The sequence below is a fragment of the Acipenser ruthenus genome, chromosome 3, assembly GCF_902713425.1.
Source record: "Acipenser ruthenus chromosome 3, fAciRut3.2 maternal haplotype, whole genome shotgun sequence".
In the NCBI taxonomy this organism is placed as follows: domain Eukaryota; kingdom Metazoa; phylum Chordata; class Actinopteri; order Acipenseriformes; family Acipenseridae; genus Acipenser; species Acipenser ruthenus.
In genome coordinates this window covers 29,654,954-29,672,899 of record NC_081191.1, presented here as the reverse complement: position 1 = coordinate 29,672,899, position 17,946 = coordinate 29,654,954, and the positions used below count along the sequence as shown (strand labels likewise).

Sequence of the window (17,946 nt, the reverse complement as noted above, 5' to 3'; positions counted from 1 at the left end):
ACAATTATCTTTTTAAATGATACAATATTTTAATAAGCTGTTCTCTATCAAGAAAATGAACAGGATAGAATAACATTCAAAATAGCAAAAAATGTAAATGTCCGTAAACAGAAACCCTGAGAGATTGGCAATTTCTCTTTTTCACATGAAAAAGCAGGTCCTAAATTAGTTACTTGCCTCTACAGGTTTAATTAACTATTTTAGAACCTGCTTGGAGTGAAAACCTGGACTGGAACGGATCTCAAGGGCCAGTTTTTACTATCACTGGACTAGAGCAAAAATGTAACATTCTTCGGTTGTTTTCTTGCATCATCAATGCTGATGTTCATGTAAAAATTCTGGTAAAGTACAAAGACTCCTTAATGTTCTCTGTTGGTTTCACGTTTAACATGGATTTGGAGGTTGAATAGTAAATACCAAGCAGTCATATAAATACTGCCAGCTATAACTTGAAACCTAAGTTTGACCTCAGTAGAATGTCAGCTCTGGTTACGACGCTGACTGTGACACGACCTGTTTCACAAGGACTTGTCATTTTCTGCCATTCTGGAAAGTTATAATAAAACTTAAGTGTGGTGTTACTGCACTATGCAGAGGGATAAACACGTGTGACTGTAAAGTCATGTGACAGATTACCATGCTGGCAGTGGAGATAAACCGGTATGGGCCGCTGATGCTGAAGTCCAATACGTTTTTTGTTTTTTTTTAACTCGCCAATGGTGTTATGGTACGTACTGCGGTACAGGGCTGAACTGGATATCGGGCCGGTTTTTGCAGTCCAATATGCATCCCTAATGAATAGCATGCTGTTTTAATAGCATTACACAGGGATTTGTATAATTATTTGTTTGAAATATGTCATTTGAATATTGTCAGGAAAATATCAGGAAAAATATATTTGCTTTGCATGTGTATTATTACATGGTGATCAGACATTGTACCATTGTAAGTGTTTATTTCTGAGATGTATTAGCTGATTGGTGTAAGTGTAGTGTTGCAACACACACTTGTTTAAGAGTAAGTCATTCAAATTTTATCTAATCGCCATAAAACCATGTATATAATTTAAAAGCTTAGAACTTGAAGAACCTTATTTTCAAACTGTTTACAGCATTCAGAACATGGTAAATGTAAAAAGATAAATTGCACAAAAATGATAAAGAAATTACAAAGTCAAATTACAAATATTTTTCAACACCTTTATGCATTACATACATACATTCATACATTCATACATACATACATATATACATACATACATACATACATACATCACTGTTGGGTCAGAATTTAATTTTATTTAATGTTGTGTGCCAGAATTCAAAACATGGTGCTGTGCAAAGTGGAATGTTCCCACCAGGTATGCAGCGGTACTTCATCTGCACTCACCTTCTTGACTCGTCCTGCTGATGTCGGTGACCAGAACCCGCATTGCACAATCTGCACTGCTGAAACACTGCCTTGTGCTTTTTGGAGACGATGAGGCTTGGGAATTGGTGAGCTGTCGGCCTCACCAGATGTCCTGTAGTGCTCGGCCTGCCTCCCTGATCACCTGCACTGGGGTCTCCACTCTGGCACGGTAAATCTGAAAGTATGGTGAAGTCACTTTCCCAACCAGCAAATAAAGTAAATCACAGTAAATACATAGCATAAGCATGGGAGGATGATAAACTGCAAAATTACAATGCAGACTTACGATCTACTTTTATAAGGGTAACGTTATTTGCTTCTTAGTAGAACAAAACTACAATGGACTACAAATAAGCTGCAAATAAAATATCAATTATTCATACATTATAACTTGACTAATAAACAGCAACCTTGTACCTAAGATGTCTGTTGTACAAGGATTAGTACTAAAAATCAGGTTAAAAAATATACCCTTCAGATGGTAAATTACAAAGATCGCTTGCCGAATTCCATTTACAAAATTAGCTCTCTCTGTTATCACTCCTGACTACAATCTCATCTGGGTTCAAAGTTCACCGAGCCTTCCCTTCAGTCAATGTGACTGTTTTAAGCCTATCAGTACACACAGATCACATTTCAGCACCGTTTTAAATTGATAAACAAAACAGGCGCCGCCTGATCTGGCTTGGCTTTGAAAGGGTTAAATGGATCACCTGGTAAAAGCACAGCCGTGTGGTGTGCAGGGTGAGTCATACAGTCAGGGGAGCGCAGGTCTGCATCCCGGCTGTGCAAAGTCGACAGTCTTTGCTGGGGATTCCAAAAGGAGCATCGCATTGGCTCTGGTGCTCCTGTGGGTTAGGGAGGCAAAAACATCAGAGACTATTTCTCCTAATTTCGCTACGGCGAACCCTGCTGGCCAGGTGCCTGGTGAGCTCAGGCAGACACCTGCAGGACTGGCCTTTGTCCTCTAGAAGCCGGTAGCTCGCTGACATCCGCTCTTGAGTTTCTGGGTGTAAAAGAGGCAGCTGGCTTAGTTGTGGGATCTGAGGATGCCTACTGAACCTTCAGCTCTCCTAAGCTGTGTGGATAATTACTACAGTGAGGGAAAACATGACTGGACATTCCAAATTTAGGGAGGAAATAGGGGCTAAAATAACTGGGCGCACTAAATTAATAATAAAATAATAATGAAAAAAATGCACATTGACAATTCAGACGATTCATTGTCTTCAAATGTGTTGGCAACACACAGGAATTTTAAAGAGCATTCCATGATTTTAAGGCTATGCCACAAAAGGAATGCTGACAAAGACAAAAACTTTAAGGACCGCTGCCAAAGAAGCCCAGGGAGGCTCTCTTAATCTTATGTAAACACTAGGGTAGAACAGAGAGAAAATAATGAGCTCTAACAATGTAAACTAAAGCATTTGATTAATTAGTAGAGTAAGAAAGGCATGAGTAGGAAAGCTGTCATACAGTGAAACCCAGTTGCAGTTTCAGGTGCTACCCTGTTTAAAAATAACTACTGTACAGTTGAGTCCTATTACAACAACCAAAGGAACCAGGTAAAATGACCATTATGGAGAGCTTGTTCAAACCTCTTGACTCCAAATTATAAGGGAATAGTGTCTTAACATAGTTATAGTTAATGAAATAATATAGTTATAGCAAAACATGTATTCATTTTAAAAATAAATATTCTTGAATGCAATTTTACCTGGAGACTGAACACCGTCTTTCCTGTCGTTAAACAACCAGCTGTTTCCTTTTAATGACTGACATTCTTAGCAGCCAGTGTTTTGACATCGCTGATGTGAAATGGCCCAGGAACTGAAACCATAACAGACTACCTGAAAGTAAGACATGAAAGTGAGATTTCCTTTTTTTTTTTTTAGCAAATAGCAAATAGAAGTGCCCGACACGTAAGATGTGTGGAATTATTTCATCAGCTAGAACCACATTTATTGTGCGCCGGTCTGTATATGGAACTGGTCTCAAGGAAGGAGTTAACTGGATATTTCCTTGCTTCAAATAAATGTGTCCAGATCTGCACATTTTTTATACATTTAATTTAGATTTTTCTCCCCAGATAGAATGGATTTTCCATTTTTCTTTCTTAACAGTAAGACCTGCATGTGTTTTTTGGCAAGTTGAACAAGAGCAGGCCTTCATGAGAAAGTTCTGGTTAACACTGGTTTAAAAATCTCACCTTCCTCTATAAAATCACAGATGAAGAACTGGGACCTGCAGTCACACAGGATTATTGTATTGTATGATGTTTTCATTAGAAAGAAGTATTTGAATTAGTTTCAGCTGGACCCCCCTCCCCCTTATTGTCCAGTGATGGGCTGGAAACTCAGACAGGGTTTCCAGTGAGTTCTTCCTGGGTGGCCACAGAGGAGAGCTTTAGGAGCAATAATGTCTCCTGTTTGTGTTGTGAGGAGAGTTCAAAGATACACAGCCTTTTTCCTTAAATAAAAGATGTGGTCAAGCAGCTTTGGGGGGAAAAAAGCAACTTTGTAAAAGTAAGTATTTGTTAAATGTACTTTAATGAGAATTTCTCATCAGATCACCAGGGAGCTTATTTTGTGCATTCAGGACCTTTAATGCTAGATTAAGGTCAGTTCAATAAAAGGCTTTGGGGTTTATTTTTTGACACAAACTTTCAAAAACAAAATAGACGGGGTAGCACCATGGCCAAGCTGTTACTGGCAGGAAGAGAGACTCAGAGACAAGAAAGTTGCAGTGAAGCGCTATCATGTACGTTTAATCACAAATACAGAACACTAAACAAAACACATTAACAACATAACAGGCACAATGGCCAAAACAAAAGGTCTACACAAACTCACGGTCATAAACAGGACAGCACACAGCAACACGCACCTTCACCAACACCGACATTAACCTCTCTAACACCCGTAATTCCCCTTCATATACACCTGTGGCTAGTCTGTTTTAGAAGGTAACAGCACAGAGTTGGTAGTACAGAACTCGTCCCTACTGACAGGTGGGCTGGGTGTAGAGAAGTGCATTCTTCAGACCCAGTGTTTTGTCAAGTTATTTTGAAATTCCTCTATTAAAATATCCTCATGTAAGTCAGAAATTAGATCTAAGTTTACTTCCATTAAAATAGTTCTTATTTTGCGATTATTATCATTTTGTAAGCAGTATGCTTAGCGATAGAATGTATTTGCGGTGCAGTATGATACACAATGAAAAAAAAATCTGGTTACTAACTTCTAATGTCGTTTTATTTTTCATTCTTGTTGAAGTGCTTTCCATTGCCATGAGAACGAGTTGTTGACAGACAGGTTTAAAAGTTCATCTCTTATGATCTTTTTGGCTGTGTGGAAAGGATTATGACAGTATTATACCAGCATAGATGGCGCTATTTCGTGTTGTGTGAATAGGTCTTTTTAAGATTTTTTGAGATGGCTAAGTACTGCCATTTGTGTGTGAAAGTGACTTAAAGGTAAAATTCACACTGAAACTCAAGATAACTAAATAGCTGAGTCTGTATATTTTGATGTGCTTGCTGGTGGGATGGGATCCAGACCATGTGTTATGCATATTTAGTCTTTACACATTGGTGGGTTAGGGTGTTTGAGAAATGAAGGAAATAAAGGAAGGAATAAAAAGATCTGCTGCTGCTACAATGCTTTGTGTGCATTTCTTTTTCTGGAGGCCTGCCAGAGGGTGAGTGAAAGCATTTGTAGGTCGCTGGAGACCTGGCCCTGACCCGTGCAAATACTGATTTAGTTAGTTACTTTTATTATACAGTATCAGCCAAGTTTAAGAGGATATTGCTAACTGAGACCAGAAAGTATAATTTTAGGTCGCAGAGCCAAAGTACAGAGATAGAACAATACAGTAAAAAATATTCAAATAAATTAATCATAGGTGAAGATGAAGATAGCATGTTGTACAATGCTAGAAAGGAAGAAGTAAAGTTGCATGCCAGCAAAACTGCACATTATAGAGAACGCTTTGTGTCAATTCAATATACCTGGCAGGGCAATATAGCTTGAAGATGGCTATGGCAATTCTTGGGAACTCATTAAACCAGTTCCAATCCCTGCTGGTATAATTCATAACAGACTTGCATTAAAGCTCTGTGAATTGTAAATACAGGCACTGTAGTGCAATACTATGACATATCAGCCTACACTGTAACAAATGAGCCTTTGCCAACCAATTATAATAAAGGATTTACCATTCTTGCTAGTTTGTGAGATACAAAGATATATAACACTAATATTATGAAATTCTTAACATAATATTAATGCCAAAAGTAAAAATAACTCTCTAATGTCCACATGCAGTGCTGTTCCAAGACCACCTCACTAAGACCAGATGGTCATTTTCAGTGAGGTCCCAGAGCCAAAATGCAGAGGTATAAACATCAGTGCTTCTCCATCTAAACTGTACAGCTGTTGTGTTTTGCCAAGTCAATTTTTTTCCCCCAACATTAAACATTAAGAAATTGTAAAAAATGATACAAAGCATGAGGACATCCACCTCAGTCCAGAGTTTCTGAAAAAAAATATCATTTTGACTCAATTATATCCATTCTAGAACTATAGGCCACAAAAAGCAACAAAAAAGATCATGGCAGACTAAGGAGAGAAAAGGGAAATATGTAGTACAGGAGGGGAAAAAGGACTACATCCTCCAGAATGCCAAGGGAGGAAGCCAGGATGAGGAGCACCTGGCTCCAATTGGTTTAATTAAGCCCTGCTTAAAAGGGGTGGAAACTCTGCAGTCCGTGCTGTGTGCCAGACAGTCTCCAGTCTGTGTGAAGCAAGGCTGTCACTGTGAAGAAACCTGTGTGGTTCAGAAAGGTACTGTGTGAACCTTTTTTGTGTTTGGTGTGTGTTAAAAGTGTTTTGTGAAACCGGTAAACAGCTTAGCTGCCCGATGTTAGTTAGTGGAAAAACAAAAGTTTAGTTAGTACTCTGAGTGGGAGTTTTGTTTTGTTTTGTACTTGTTTATTTTATTATTGTAATACCTGCAATTCTTGTTTAGTATTGGTGTGTCCCTAGTTATGTAAGAGACAAAAACCTCAAAAGCCATTTGTAAATACTCCACTTAATTAAATCGTTATTGTCTGCATCTTGGGATGAGTGTAATGCACAGTTTATCAACTTATTGTGTTCCTGTGCCTTCCATTTTTTTTTTTTTTTTTTTTTTTTTTTTGTGAAGCAGCAACCTTATTTTTACAGTGGGAGCAGTTATTTTTATTTTCCCTGCCAAAAAGTGAGTCAGCATTTTGAAAGCCTTCCGATGCCAGCTCAACTTACCAGAGTATGTAGATGGACTAGTACTGTATTTGCGGTGTCAGTAGATGTGGTAGATGAACCATATCTTCTGGTCTTAAAGGAGATTAATAAGATTGCAGTTTGTGAACCCTTTTTTCCCAAATGTTTTAGATGCAGTTACTGTTACTTGCTTGACCAGAATCGGTTCAGGTCAAATGTTAATCTGGTTTTCAATGTCGCTTCTAAAAAAGAATGCCGTTGAAGTTAATTCTATATAGTATGTGGAAAACCAATTTGAGCTCAGCAAGCTGTTAAGAACCGTGTGGCCTCCAAAGCGTTAATTAGTGACCCACTGAACCAAAGCCAAGTCCTTTCCCTTTTGAATCTTGTCAAAAGCTTCTTGTAAATGAATTTAAACAAACTGAGAAGAAATCCCCCTCTATCATTGTTTCTGATCTAATTCAATGAGTTTTCATTTTAAAGGAGCCTAATGTTGTTTGTGGTAAATGGATTTGCACAATTTAAATACATTTTGCCTCCCTATGGCAGGAAAGATTTATGGATGATCTTGCTACCTGTTTTTTAAAATGATGTATAAAAGCCTAAAAGAGTGAGTCACGCTGTATTTAATAGGTTTAACCTTTTTCACGTCTGCCATCTCTTGCATTGCTTTGAAGATATATCTGCACATTGGGCATGGGTACAGCAAGCTTTTTTGTATGTATAATATACAGAGCCTTATTTAAATTTTGTGTAATATCTTGGCTATTATCTGATCAGCTAGATGTTAAAAAGTTGTTCTCCCTAGTCTGTGAATTACCAAATCACTACCAAAATGTAATTAGAAACCCCAACAGGGATCCTTGGAAGATTTAGTTTATATTGCATGCAAGTTACATACATTTTACAAAAGAAAGGAGGCCATTCGACCTATCTTGCTCATTTGGTTGTTAGTAGCTTATTGATCCCAGAATCTCATTAAGCAGCTTCTTGAAGGATCCTAGAGTGTCGCCTTCAGCAACATTACTGGGGAGTTGGTTCCAGATTCCCACGATTCTCTTGTGTAAAGTGCCTCCTATTTTCTGTTCTGAATGTCCCTTTATTGTAATCTCCACTTGTGACACCTGGTCCTTATTTATTTTTTCACGTCGAAAAAGTCCTTTGGGTCAACATTGTCAATACCTTTTAGGATTTTGAATGCTTGAATCAGATCACTGTGTAGTCTTTGTTCAAGATTGAATAGATTCAATTATTTTAGCCTGTCTACATATGACATGCCTTTCAAACCCAGAATAATTCTGGTTGCTCTTCTTTGCACTCTTTCTAGAGCAGCAATATCCTTTTTGTAGCTAGGTGACCAGAACTGAATACTATATTCTAGATGAGGTCTTACTAATGCATTGTAAAGTTTTAACATTGCTTCCCTTGATTTTTAAATTTAACACTTTTCACTATATATCCGACTTTGTCAAAAGCTTTCTGGAAATCTAAATAAACCATGCTTATGCTTTGCAATTATCCACTGTCGATGTTGCATCCTCAAAAAAATCAACCATGTTAGTTCAGTTGTCCTTTTTTATTTATTTATTTATTTAATTTTTTTCTCTTTCTCTAAGCAAAGAGAAGACTATTTTGTAATGGAACAATGTTAGTCCATGTTGGGGCTAGGTGGCACAGTAACTACATTCATTTGCTGCCTTTAATAAGATGAGAGAATCCCAGGACTAAATGGCAGGGGCTGTTCATTCCAGGATTTGCGGTATACTCAAGGCTAAAAGGGAAGCTAGTGCCATTGTCTCTCACCAGAGAGAATGGGTGACATACAAAAAACAAATGATCCCTTTCTTGTCATTATATCCCAGAAATTATTTAAGTTAGTGACCTCATATTTGCAATATTGTGTAAATAATTGATTGCAATAAGTGTTAACGGGTTCTTGCTATTACCAAGTACCTTAAATGCTGCTAGGATGGGTTTGATGCCCATTGACACATGGAACTTCAGTTCTGTGCCTTGTTTTTAAGCTACTCGCTTGCACAATTTTGATAACTTGATGAAATTTGCTTGAAATGCTGGCTTCAATAACAGTAACACTGAGCTGCTGGATCCACCTGTAAAGAATACAGTATTACCACTGGTTTCTCACATGTGAGTAACTCGAATAAGGCCATAATTTGCCTTATTGTTTAGCTAATTTATATGCTTCCTCCTCTCAAGCACCTTGCAGCAAGTACCAATCAGCGATGGAAGCACCTGTCCTTCTAGAGCAAATCCATACGAAGAATGAAATGTATAGAGGCTTGTTGGTGCTTGATCCTCTCTTGCCTCTTGAGGTTTAAATCTCTCTAGGGTCACTAAATGAAGTTTAGTTTGGTGATCTAGCAGTGTACATTAGTCCATATAAACAAAACACCACACAATATTTGTTTGGGAGAGACTCCGGACTAAATTGCTCAGGTTGAGTGTGAGGGATGTGTGACCGTATGTAATTACATTAACCTTCACCTTTTATCAGCATTACAATGCACAAAATTAAAAAAATAAATAGATATGAAAAGGATGGCAAGATGCTTGTACAGTATTCTAGTTTGTATTTGGAAATAAAAACAACCCTGTCTTTCCTCAAAGGAACACACCTACATGTACTGTACTGTGATCACATCTGAAGATTAAACAAGTTCAATTTGCAGTGGAGCATGTGCTTGAAAAACATCCTGTGACCTTGTGGGAAGTCACCTTGCAGCAGATATGATCTCATGCAGTGTGAAGAGGTTTAATAATCACGAGTGTGGGAAGCTTCCAACTTGCTGTACAGAGCTGGTGACAAAGGTTGATTGCCTTACTGAGAGAAAAGCTGATCATCTATACATCTGTATAGAGTACAGTGTATTTGATTACTATTAATTCCTTTAAAAAATGAACTTTTCAATGATATACCCAGCTTGAGGCCACACACAGTCATAGATAATGAAGACCTTTATTCATTTATGTATTTGATTTATATACTGGTAATTAAAATAACTTCACTTAACATATCACAGATATGAAACGTGTTAATGTTCAATTTCAAAATTTATAATGGAGGAGGTTTAAGTGTTTTAAAAGTTTTGTAAAGAAAAAAACACTTCACTATCTTCCACTTTGGTTTACTTTTGACAAGAAGCGTGCGTTCAAAGAAAACACATTAAATACATGTTAAATATTTACTTTGCACAAATACTAAAATATATTAAATTCAAATCTTTGTAGCCATGACCAGTCCGTGAAATTGTTTATTTTCAGCCGGGCTGTGCCTTGATGTTTACAGTGACAAATCCCATCCCTTTATTATTATTATTATTATTATTATTATTATTACCGGTTACAGTAGTTTGCATGACTCTATGTTACTTCTTGCTCAACAGTGCCACGTAACGGTGGCTTTGCTGTAGTTGGTTTCTCACCTCAATCATATGATAGGGGCTCTTTGGCTACTGACTTACCGTGAAAAACATTGTCTAAGTTATTTTTTTTTTAAGGCATTTTTGCAGGTCACTTAAGAGGGGAGCGACTAATACACTGTTGCGACATATGCGCCACTGTGTAATATTAAACTACTGTACCAGCGCCACAATGGGATTACTACAGCCACGGTTATTATGGCTCACACAAACTTAACTGTCAACAACCCGATTATTTTTTCAGGATCTACGGCACAAAACCACTGTTCTAATTAAAAGTTATATTAAGTCGTTTTGAATGTTAAACGCAAGCTTTCATGCTCTTAACGTACCTCCTCTCAACCCAGACGCATGTACGTGGAGAAAATAAAAATAGTGGTTTAAAGTTATCAATCTTCGAAATATGAAAGCGTTACAGCTATACTGCTTCACTGTTAACACAATAGCCCCCCCCTCCCCCGTGGATCCAAAACAAACAGCTGTTGGTTAGAAAGCCGAGTAAACTTATCCAGTCTTCTGTTCGTTGCAATGTTATATAATGCAGGTGTCTTTGAGACTGGATAAAGGAGAAGAGTCAGACATAAAACAGATACTGTATGTTACACAACAGGGTTGAAATTGTGTGTCGTTGAATTTGCCAAAATGCATGGCAACCCAATGCTGAAAACAGTATGTGACTGGAGGCAAAAAGACTATGGCGAAAGAAAAACAAGCTGACAGAGGAGGAAAGTGGTAATGGCCCGAGGTAGAAAGCATTTTGTTTGAATTGAGTACTTTTAATTACTTTAATACATACTGTAACTCATTCTACATATCGGTGCAATGCAGCGGTACACTTGTAAAGTGGTTCTGATTAACAACAAAACAAATGTATTTGTACAGCTGGAAGTTTGATGCAATTGTACTGCACCGTATGCAACACCTAAGATGCTTTTTTTTTACTGGTTATTAGATGGTGCAGTGTTTAGTTTATTTTTATGGTAACTGTGCAATAATGGTCAACAACATCGTTGTTTTTTGGTAAAAATGTCGACAGGGAGCAAAATAAAGGGAAAGAGCAAGTCAGCTGTTTGGAGTTACTATTCATTCACTGATGATACCCCCAAAAAAGTAACATGCATAATGCAAAGAAATATTTGCATACAATCAGACAACTTCTGCAATGTAGAAACACTTGGCGACTTTTCACCTCGAAGAGAACATCCTGCTTTAAAATCTAATCCCAGGCTAGCTAGACTCTATGTCTTTGAATCCTTCACAACACAATTTAAATTAAATGAAGAAAAACATGCTGTAAGTGTGTATTCTACGCCCACTAAGGACTGTAAAATTGTAAGATATTTGAATTGCTATTTGAGAATTATTTTTACTATGAATGATTCTCATGCAATCAAGGTGGCTGGTTTGGAAAGGGTATTTTAAGATGACATTTTCCAGACAAATACAAATTAGCAATAAGCCTTACCACAGCATACCACGTAAACTGTTGACAGCACTTTAAATGGTAAATGTCAACCAAGAATATTGTATTTAATAGCCTATTGTAATGTTAAGCCACCACAGTAGTACAGTATCTTTGATAGCAACAAAATAGACATTCTAAATATAGTTCATATTATGTTGCTTTTAAAATTTCCTTTTTTTTTTTGAAGAATCGATTCTCAAAGTCAATTCCAAGATCATGAATTGATTCTGGAATCTACTCTCAAATCTTTGGAATTGCCTATCACTATCTGAAAGCATATTATCTGGCATCTCTGCACATTGCAAAATCAAAAAAGCCTCATGCAGTCGGCAAGGAGCTGGTATTAACTGCCTGCTTGGACATCATTGAGCAAATGCTAGGTAAGGAAGCTGCACAAAAGATCCAATGTATGCCACTGTCAAATAATACTGTAACAAAGGTGCATTGAAGAAATGGAGGGTGAAGTTTGCAGCTCAGTGAACGGCTTTGTGAAAGTTGCATGTTTGCATTTCAAATTGATGAAAGCATCGGCAAATGTGCACAGCTCATGGTTTTTGTACTTTGTGTGGCACAATGAGCTTATTGAAGATTTATTTTGTGAAGAGTTCAAGAAGAGAAGTACAGGTGCCACCATTTTGTAATGCTTAAATGCCTGCATTAAATCTGACGGTCATGAATGGAAAAAGTGTGTTGGATTGTGCACGGATGGTGCTGCAGCACTGATTGGCAATCACAGTGGAGTAACAGCAAGATTTAAGTTGCACGTAAATGCAGCCAGACCATGAAAATTTGAATACTGTGATCCAAATGGTTAACCATGTTTGTGCGAGGAACTGGGAGCAGAGCACCAGCACCTGTTACTGCATTCTGAAGTTAAATGATCGTCTCAAGAAGAATAGAGTGCATTTTTTGAACGAACAATGATCCCCCTGGCTTACTTGGCCAACATATTCAACCATCTGAACGACCTTAATGTACATTTGCAGGGAGAAAATGCCTCTTGTCTTTCAAAGACAATCTTTTTTTAGAAAAGTGAAAACTGTGGAACTCGAGTTGAAAGTGGCATGCTGGACATGTTTGCCTCATTGTGCCAAACCAGAGATGTGGATATAAAAGAAGTTGTCATCTCTCATTTAAATGTGTTTGCCACAAAACTTGAGGAATATTTTCCAGATGTCAAAGATCTGGGATTGGGTTTGTGATCCTGTTGACAGTTCAAAACATGACATGCCTGTTTACAGGAAGATCTGAAGAATAACTGATTGAACTGTCTTCAGACAAGAATCTAGCTTCAGTTTCGTCAAGACACAAATGCCCTTCGAACATTCTGGGTTCATGCTGTTTTGGAATACCCAATTGAAAGTGTGTGTTCCCTTTTCTACAACTTGCTTATGCAAATCCACAGTTTAAGCCCTGAGGGTTATGAAGAACACATACTATGCCAGGATGCAACCATCCCATGGTCTGAGGGTCCGCTTATCTAACATCAGTCCTATGTGGAAATGTGTGTTTTTTTTTATATGAGCTGAACTGCACAAAAAAATGTTAATGCTACTATAAAAGCCTTAGAAAGGAAAAAAATGGTTGTGTAAAAAAGGCCATAATAAGAGGTACGTTATTTTTATGCTACAAATACCTGTTGTATTGTATGAAACCAAGTGAAATATTACCCAAAGTGCAATTGTACACGTTCTATTTCTATCGGCAATCTTCATCTTAAAACAATAAAATAAAAGGTTGTGTCTGCAGCAACAGAAAAGCAGCGTGCAACTGTAGTACTTTTTATATTTGTGCTTGTAGCCTTTCTGTTTTACTTACTGCATGTCCTTTTATAATTTTCTCTCTATCCATTTTTGCAAATGGAGATTTTTAAAACTTTATTCTTACTTTTATACTGCTGCACTTTTGCACACACTGGGCATGGGACCCAGAAAATGACCTGGCTACTCGGGTGAGTTGGTTAACTTTGGAAACTCCTGATGTAGGTCACCAATTTAATTTTAGCAGTACTGATACATTACAGTGGCTCATTAAGGACAGTGAAATAAAAACATTATGTTGAGATCATTAGTCACATTGGGTCTGGCACTCCTGCTACAGTGGATCCTACTGGTGTGATGCCTGGTGAGCTTAAGCGGACACTAGCAGGGCTGACCTTAGTCTTCCAGTTGCTCACTGAATTCCTAAAAGAAGAAACATTATCTCAGGATCTCGACACTGTCGAGATCACAAGATGCATTTTCTCAGGATTGACATTTCAAACCGTTACATTATGTCGATCACAAGATAAAAGATCTTGGATATTTCAAACCACCATGTGAGATCATAAGATAAATGATCTCAGGATAATATACTGTATGTGATTTGTCTCTGCCCAATCTTATGCTATGCTGTTCAATTCATGCTGTGGATGTTATGATGATTTACTTTTTCATGATACTTACAGCTATAACTTGATATTTATATATGTGGCAGGGACTATTTAAGTTACCAACGTACAGTACGTGTTTGTACTTTCCATCATGCAGAACATTCCTGTATGTGATTAAAGCCTTTTTCTTCAACTTGGATTGCTGCCTTTGCAAACTTGGATTTACTGCTACTGTTCTAATTCTTGGTTGTAAATTGAATTTAGTGCAGGGCTTTGCATATACCACACTGTAAATAGTCTTTCTGCTTCATTAAAGAAATGTCAGTCATGAAAGTAGCAGTATTTTGGTGACATGCTCACCATGTGTATCAGATAACTGTTGGATAGAATAGCCAGACCTCCCAGAAAGGAGTACAATGAGAACCTATGATTTATTTTTCCTTGCTAGTGACCAGTTTTTATATGGATTGTTTTGATGAAAGTGGAATGAGATTAAACACTATAAGCCACTGTGTCAAAGCCAGTGAAAAGTCTTGGGAGATGGTACGACGGGGATCTAAAGGACACAGTTCGTGTGGGAGAAGTTAGACAACAAGCAGTGGAAGGGTTGAAGAGCATTGATAGCAGCGCTTTACCAGGCAAACTAAAACACTGGTGCTTTCAGTTTGGTCTACTGCCGAGGCTGCTGTGGCCACTGACTGTGTACGAGGTTTTTTTGACAACAGTAGAGAAGCTGGAAGCTTTAATCAGTTCATACATCAGGAAATGGTTGGGAGTAAACGAATACTGCAGCTACCAGTCTAACCTAACCGAGGAGCTGAAGTACGCTAAGGTCTGACTGGAAATGACAGTAGTCACGCGACAAATGTGTAAGGGAGGCAGCACCTGTGTTGAAAACTGGAAGAAAGTGGACGGCAAGAAAGCTGTGGAAGATGCAAAGGCTGCCCTTCGAATTGGTGATATCATGGGGCAAGTTCAGCATGGAAGAGGGGGTCTTGGTCTCAGTTCAGCTCCTCCTACATGGCACAAGGCAGCCCCAGCTCAATGGAGGAAGCTGGTAGTCAACGAGGTGCAAAAGCAGGAGAGGATGAGGTGCGTAAAGGCCGTTTCCCAGGCCAAGCAGGGAGAATGGGTGAGTGTGGAACAACGCAAGATTGGCTGGCAAGACCTATGGTCAATGGAATAGAGCAAGATCAGTTTCCTCATCAGGTCAACATATGATGTTCTCCCATCACCACAGAACCTAAACCTCTGAGTAGGAGAGGATCCCTCATGTCCTTTGTGTTCATCACCTGCAACATTAAGGCACATTTTGACAGGATGTAAGGTGGCTCTTAGCCAAGGACGGTTTACTTGGGGTCATGACCAGGTGCTGCAATGTTTGGCCTTAGCATTGGAAGACAAGCGTAACATGACCAATAAGTTGCCACCAGTTCCATCAAAACATTGCACACAAAAGACAACATTCCTCCGCCCAGGAGAGAAACCACCAAGAAAAGGTGTTAAAACCAAGTCTCGCGCAGGACAACTGGATGCTGCTAGAGACTGGAAAATGCTGGCAGATGGTCAATGGCTTATGTTTCCACCTGAGATTGCCATCACTAACCTTCGACCAGGTATTGTCTTGTGGTCTGGATCAGCACGCCTTGCTCACCTGGTAGAGTTAACAGTGCCAGGGAGGATGCTGTAGATGAGGTGTATGAGAGGAAGAAACTGCGGTATGCTCAACTAGCCACTGAAGCGGAACAGCGAGGATGGAGAGTCCAGGTTTACCCAGTGGAGGTGGGTTGTCAAGGATTTGTTGCATACTCTACAACCCGGTTTCTCAGAGACGTCAGATTCCGTGGCCAAGAGTTGTGTTGCACAGTGAAGAACTTATCTGAAGCAGCAGAGAGGAGCAGCAACTGACTGTGGTTGAGACGGAAAGATTCTGGTTGAGGATCTCAAGCACAATAGAAAGAAAGAAACGCTGATTTATGGATAAGTAAGCTGGGCTGAGTTGAGTGGGGGACAGAGGGGGGTGAGCCAGAGGTGTTTTGGGCCAGTCGATAAAACACAGAGGATGGAAGGTGCCCACTTAAAGACCCCACAGATGTACCCTACTTAGCTCAATCCAGACGGTTGTCATGCTGATGCGCTGGGGAGACCGCACTGTGGTTGATCCCTGGAGCCAGCATCGCAGCCGTTGTGTGTGCTGATGCGCTAGGGAGGCAAATAAGCTGATCCCTGGAGCCAGCATTACACTTCAGCCATCAACACCAGGCAGAAGGATATCTACATCATCAGGACCGGTGTTTTTTTGGTGAAAATTGTGAGTTAGTCTTGTTCTGTCTTGTTTGTTTGTTTGTTTGTTTGTTTGTTTGTTTGTTTGTACTAGACAGCTAACATGTTCCAAAGCTGTCGCCAGAGGCCAGCACAAACCCGGAACAGCACTGCACTCGTATCACTATAAACTGTATTTTACACCACTAGCATTAATTCATGCACTAACGGACTTATGTGTGTTTTGGGTGGGTGTATAATAAAAACAGGACTATTTGCGGGGCAAACTCGGGGATTATAAATTAAGTAATACATGTTGCTGTATTACTTGCCGTCATTATTGTTTACTGTTTGTTTTGCCGTCAAGCACTGGACAAAAACAAATAAAACAAACCTTTTCACCTGGATTACAGCTGTTCTTTAATCACCTGCATCTGCACACTATTAACCACTTTGCCACAGCCATTCATTGTGGTTAGATTTGTTAGACACAAGCTACATTTATTTACACCATAAACAAACAAAAAAATAGTATCAGATGAATTTAATTTTATAATTATCTATTCATTTAATGGGTATTGCATTCTGAAGTTTCTTTTAATATTGGTATCTTTTTTTTTTTTTTTAATAAATTTAGTCGTTGCCAATTTCTTTATTTTCTCCCAATTTAGAATGGCTTTTTTTTTGTGTTTGTTTTTAAGCTCAGCTCACTCCTACCACCCCTGCGGTGACTCGGGAGGGCGAAGACGAAGACACACTGTCCTCCGAAGCGTGTGCCGCCAACCGACTGCTTTTTTTCACACTGCAGCCTCACCATGCAGCCACCCAAAAGCTACAGCGGCAGAGGACAACGCAGCTCTCGGGCAGCTTACAGGCAAGCCCGCAGGCGCCCGGCCAGACTACAGGGGTCGCTGGTGCGCGGTGAGCCGAGGACACCCCGGCCGACCTAACCCGCCCTCCCACCGGGTGACGCTTGGCCAATTGTGCGCAACCCCCTGGGAGCTCCCGTCCACGGTCGGCTGTGGAATAGCCTGGACTTGAACTCATGACATCTAGACTATAGAGCACATCCTGCACTCCACGTGGAGCACCTTTACTGGATGCGCCACTCAGGAGCCCCCTAATATTGGTATCTTTATCAATGCTGGTTTTTTAAAATGTTCATTTACATTAACCTTGGATGTTATGACATAATCAAATATGACCTTGACATTTGGGATACACTTCAAAATACATGTACATTAACTAAACCATGTTTTATTATAACAATTATTGTGTGTGTGTTTAGAGGAGGGGTGGTCTTGTTTACCTCACGAAAAAGCATTTTTATGAGCTTAGTTGACCTTTTGTGTGTGTGTGTGTGTGTGTGTGTGTGTGTGTGTGTGTGTGTGTGTGTGTGTGTGTGTGTGTGTGTGTATGATATATATATATATATATATATATATAAAATACCTAATATTGTACCAAATCACACTATTTTCATTTTAAAAAAAGCACAAAAGTATATTAAAGGACCCATTATGTGTGTCTCTGTGGTAAGTAGTGTACAGGTAAAGGTGATGCAGTGCTCAATACGGCGACAAACAACAAAGTACTGGTGAAATGATGATGATTGTTTATAATCCAAACGTCACTTGACAACAGCAATGATAAAGGAGGACTGACAATATACAACAATGTGTATTGCTCAGTGAAATAACCACAGGGTTCAGTCCCGAAATAATAAACACACACAAA

At 39.0% G+C, this 17,946-nt stretch overlaps 2 long non-coding RNA genes across 8 annotated transcripts in view; both read left to right on the top strand.

Moving 5' to 3' along the window:
- The window catches only part of LOC117435626 (uncharacterized), a 247,838-nt gene that overhangs the window by 34,985 nt on the left and 194,907 nt on the right, over positions 1 to 17,946 (top strand). The window lies entirely within an intron of this gene.
- Positions 6,167 to 17,459, top strand: LOC131715431 (uncharacterized). Its single transcript, XR_009315330.1, has 2 exons — positions 6,167 to 6,254; positions 16,911 to 17,459. It is a non-coding gene; the product is annotated as an uncharacterized LOC131715431 (long non-coding RNA).